The 5,205-nt window shown below is 51.4% G+C and overlaps 1 protein-coding gene across 1 annotated transcript in view; it reads right to left on the reverse strand.

Moving 5' to 3' along the window:
* Positions 1–5,205, reverse strand: part of RAP1GAP2 (RAP1 GTPase activating protein 2) — a 186,729-nt gene that overhangs the window by 121,725 nt on the left and 59,799 nt on the right. The window lies entirely within an intron of this gene.

The following is a 5,205-nucleotide window of genomic DNA, read 5'->3' on the forward strand; positions in this document are numbered from 1 at the left end:
ACCAACCCAACCACCTCCAGAGTTCCCAGCACAGGGGTGCGTTAAACCACCCAACTGTCTGTCAGCACTGGAAGTCACCCGATCACAGAGCATACCAGCCTCCCAGCTAATCCATCATTCCAAGACTCTGCCTCTATATTTTTTAAACAATTAAAAAAATTTTATTTATTTATTATTTTTGGCTGCACTGGGTCTTCATTGCTGTGCACAGGTTTTCTCTAGCTGTGGCGAGCAGGAGCTACTTCCTGATTGCAGTTTGCTTCTCACTGTGGTGGCTTCTCTTGTTGCAGAGTGCAGGTTCTGGGCATGCAGACTTGAGTAGCTGCAGTGCACGGGCTTAGCTGACCCAAGGCATGTGGACTCTTCCCAGGAGAGGGGTCAAACCAGTGTCCCCTGCATTGGCAGGTGGATTCTTAACCACTGGACCACCTGGGAAGACTCTGCCTCTTAATTAAGCAGAGTCTGAAGAAGACTCTGCCTCTTAATTCTTAACTCTTCTGAAGAAGTTATTACTTGGTTAGGATTAGGATTAAGAATTAGATTAAGGATTCTCATCACTGGTTCAAACTAAATGATAGTCTCAAGGGGGAGAGATCATAGTATTTCAGAGTATGTATATCTTCAATTAATAATGTTATTCCCTATCTGAAAGTTTCGCTCATTAGAAAAAACAAACGCTCGGAGCTATTTTCCAGGACTGAGAGAAGGCACATGGCCCTCCCTCATTCCTGCATCACTGGGAGATGAATGTTCAGGGCAAGGAGGATCCACCTGGGGCCAAGTAATCACCCATAGCTGACTCAGCCCACAGGAGCAAGGGCTACAATCTCATTTTACCAACAACGTGCTCTAACCTAGCCTACAGAGCCCAGGCCGATGAACCAAACCCAGGGATATCAAACCTTCTGGCCTTCTCCCAGCACTGACTTCTTTCCTGTGGGCACTAGGGAAGGAAGGATAATTATGAGAGCCTCCAGGGTAATCCTGGAATCTGGGTGTGATCCTTGCAAGTATTCTATGACTGGAAGGTTCAAAAAAAGAGCTTGGCAGCCTGGAGCACCCTGGATAACCAAGAACCCCAAGTGATGAGCAGGAACCCACTTCCCAGGCCAGGCCCCTCTTCTGAATTAGTGAGAACAGAAGGCCATGATGAGCCACCCCTGTGTGGCCCCTTCACAGGTCTCTAACATGTACCCTGCCTACCAGCCCACCTCAAGCATAGCAGCTGGCACTAAATGAACTCAAGAATGAATAAGAGGCACTTCCTGGTGGTGGTCTAGTGGTTAAGATTCTGCACTTCCAATGCAGGGGGCACAGGTTCAATCCCTGGTTGGGGACCTAAGATCCCGCATGTCACGTGGCATGGCCAAGTAAATAAGAATAAGAAAACAAGGGAACTCACACACCTTCAGAGTAGAGAGTTAAGTTGGAGCCGCATGGGGTAGGAGGCTACTGTCTCCACTGTAATCTGGTTTGTTCAATATTGCGGCTTCGACTGACCTCAATGCCCTGCTCAAGAGTCTGAGACACAACTGACCCATTTCCCACCAGTTTGATGTGTTACTCAGCTCATGTCATTCCCTGGTGACTGATTCTGTTTCTGACCTTGGATTCCTTCTCTGGACAGGGACAGTGGACATCAAAGAAGCATCCTTCATCAGCATCCTCATCCTCATGCCACCAGCTAAGATGTACTTGGTTCTATGCAAAGATTCTTAGACACATTATTTCATTTCACCTATTCCTAAGGGATAGATACAGGTTTATTCTGTCATTTTACAGAGGAAGAACTGAGACTCAGAGAGGTTAAGTGACTTGCAAAAAGCCCAACAGCAAGTAAGTGGCAAAGCTGGGATTCTAAGGGACCCTGGACGGCAAGTTCTGGATGGCTCCCCTCTGTCTCACTCCTGCTTTGGAGGTCCTCAGCATTGATGACGCTCCTCACCCCTGCAGCCCCACAGCCCTGGCCTCTGAGAGCTGGCCGCCAGGGCACTGGGATCATTCATTAAACGTTCTGCTGGGCAAAAGGTAGTTTAAGAGCCCTGAGGTTCTCTCCTACAACAACCTGGGGTTCAGACACAATGCTGCTCAGGAAAGGGGCCTAAGATGAGTATCTTCTTAAGAGAAAGTTACTTTTCATTTGCTAAATGTCTACCAAAATATCCCTCTAAATATACATAATCTATTATAGATTGTTTCAAAGGACTCCGCGAGTGAGAGGCGATCATTCTGAGTTTCACATTTTGTCGTCAATATTAATAGAAACTCACTGGGAACAAATTCAGAGGATCCAGAGGCATCTCATGAAGTGGACTGGGGGCGGGGAGGGGCCCTCCCACCTCAGCTCTCTGCTCTTCTGATGCAACCCATCAAACCAGAGCATGCAAGGCCCCGGGGATCAGACCCAGCATCTGCCGCAGGGAATCAGGGCTGAGAAAAGGCTGTTCTTTCAGCCTTCCTGCTGAATCACTGCCAGCTGCCCTGGTCACTTAAGTGACAGGATGATACATCAACGTCAATAACGCAGGGAGGGTCTGCCCACGGACAGGGCATTATTCTCCCCAGGAGGCATGAAGTTAGCCTCGACAGGCAGCTGAGGCCCCTGAGAAGTAAGGGCCCCTGCCCAGGAACCCCTGTCCCTTCCCAGATCTCCTCCTGGTCCCAGGTGGCCAGACCTGAGAGTGACAGGAAGAGGCCACTCCTGGGCCAGCCAGAAAATCATCCAAGAAACAGGCGCTGTTGGAACTTAGTGTGTGTGATGGGATGGGAAGAACAACATGCAGAGGACTTTCTGCCATGGGTCTTTCTGCCAGAGGAGCCGGGCACAGCTTCAAGACTCAGTGGGGCACCAGGGCCCTGTGCCAGCCTCCAATCGGGCCCTGCACATCCACTGGCTCCTCCAGGCACTCGCTAACTATCTGCTCAATGAATTGAAGAGCCTGGGGGCTATGATGGGTCAGTGCCCCTGAGGAAGCATGATGAAAACCTTCCAGGCATTTCCTCCAAGAAATGAGTCTACTTGCAGATGAGGTTGGAAGGGCTTTGAGGACAAGGACGGTCTTGGTGACCTCCATAGAGCCCACGGGGCCCAGGGCAATGCCGGAGCACCGCAAGCCCTCAAAACTGTTTGATAATACTAAAACCTCACATTCATATAACAATTTGCACTGGGGACGTTTATCATCACTTTCTCTGCCAAGCACGGTTTGGTGAAGATCTTCAGGACAAGGAGTGATGTTCTATATCTTATATTATAGATGAGTCAGCAGAGGTCTGGAGAAGGTGGAAGGATTTCCTAAAAGATTCACAGCGAGTTAGTGGGGAGACTAGCATTCACACTCAAGAATGACTCCAGATCTGTGGGCTGAGCTCTCCTGTTTGTGTGTAGACCTAAGGAAGGAATGAAGGAAAGGGGGACTTCCCAGGTGGTCCAGTGGCTAAGACTTCACACTCCCAATGCAAGGGGCGCAGGTTCAATCCCTGGTTGGGGAACTAGGTCCCACACACCACAACTAAAAAGATCCCGCATGTTGCAACTAAGACCCAGTGCAGCCAGATAAATCAATTTTTCAAAAGTAAATGAAGGAAAGGACAACTAACCTCTCCCACCTCTGCCGTATCACAGCAAAGCATGGAAATCAGTGCACCTGTTTTCCCCTGCTCTTTCGGGTCCCGCCAAGTGAGGACCGTTCTCACTTGCGGTGCACACTCCAGGCAGGTTTCCAAGGACCACACCCTGATCTCCTTATAGCCACCCCCGACCCTCCGCACCTCCAACAGTGCTGAACAATAAATTCCTGTCTGGCTGAGCAGAGGACATGGCTGTGTCCTGGTTGGGGCAGCACGTGGGCTGTCAGCTTAGGCCAGGAACACAAGCTATCGGTTGGAGGTGTCCTCCCACCGCCACAAATCACCCCTGCTGTCCCTTAGGAGAGGACAGCAGGCAGGAGGTTGAGTCTGTCAAGGGGCCTAGGGTCCACACAGACCAGCAGTCACTGCAGTAGCCCATCCTGGCTCTGCTATCACTCAAAGGCTTATCGAGGCCTCCAATCCCCTGCCTGTCCTGTCTGGGTCCCTCTCCAGACCAGTAAGTGAGCAGGGAGTGGAGAGAAAGAACCACCCACCTGCCTATCTGGGTCAGAGTCTCTGAGGCAGGGCCGATGGGGCCCCAGGCTACGTGGCAGGGCCCTGGGACTCTCTGCCAATCACCCCAGTAACAGAGCTGACTGATGCCAACCCGAAAAGGCCAACTCCCAAGGGAGGCAGCAGCTTTATCCTGCTCTGAGCTGCAGGTGGAATAGGTAAGTGAGATTTTTTTTTAATGGGTTTATTTTACCAATTTAGGGGGTGGTGGGGGTAGGCCAGAGGATGAAAAAAGAGGGAGGGGGGGAGAAAAGGGTGGATAGACAGGGAAGAGAGAAAATGGAAGCTTTTGGAAGCTTTTAGATGGAAGACCCGTCCCTCTCCATTGTGGCCAAAATCCATCAGTTAAAAGGCCACAGAGCTGAAGAAGCCCCAGGGGCTGGTGGGGAGCAGCACTCAAAGTCGAGGCCTTAGGCGGGAACATCAATACAACCACACAAAGTGCTGGAGTAGGTCCTTCCGGTCCTCCCAGAACCCTGGAAGAAATGGCAAGAGTGAAGGTAACCATCTGGCGCCCTGAGCGCACCCCCTCGAGTGGCAGGGCTTGCCGGAACATCCCAGCCACCTGCAGATGGGAAGTGCTTCCCCTCCTCCCTAAGCCCGGTGAGATCAGAACAGGTTTCACTCTCCTCAGAGCTGCCAGTTCAGCCCTCGATGGCTCCCATCAAGTCAGACCCTCAACAAAAGGCCATTGTCCCCAGCTCCTCAGCTCCACCCACCTGACCATGAGCCCCATAAGGGCAGCCATCAGGCCAGCCTTGTCCCTGCGGGATCCTCAGTCCCTCAAGGACTGATGTGTGATGGGGAACATGGATGGACAGACAGGCAATTATGCTGCCCCCAGGGAGCTGTTTTCTTTGTGGGGTATTGAACCAGCAAGGTCAAGGCAGTAATGAACAAGCTTAGTGAAGAAAACACCTGTCCCACATCTGGTGTCAGTTGGGTGTTTTAACCAAGGCCCTTCCCTTGACAATGGATCTTCCAGGGAGCGAGAGAGCTCCCCGCAGCCCTGCCTACCCTCAGCACACCCTCTCCCCACTCAGCCAGAAGCAAGCCAGGACT

The sequence above is a fragment of the Bison bison genome, unplaced genomic scaffold, assembly GCF_000754665.1.
Source record: "Bison bison bison isolate TAMUID 2011002044 unplaced genomic scaffold, Bison_UMD1.0 scf7180017864472, whole genome shotgun sequence".
NCBI classification, from domain to species: Eukaryota; Metazoa; Chordata; class Mammalia; order Artiodactyla; family Bovidae; genus Bison; species Bison bison.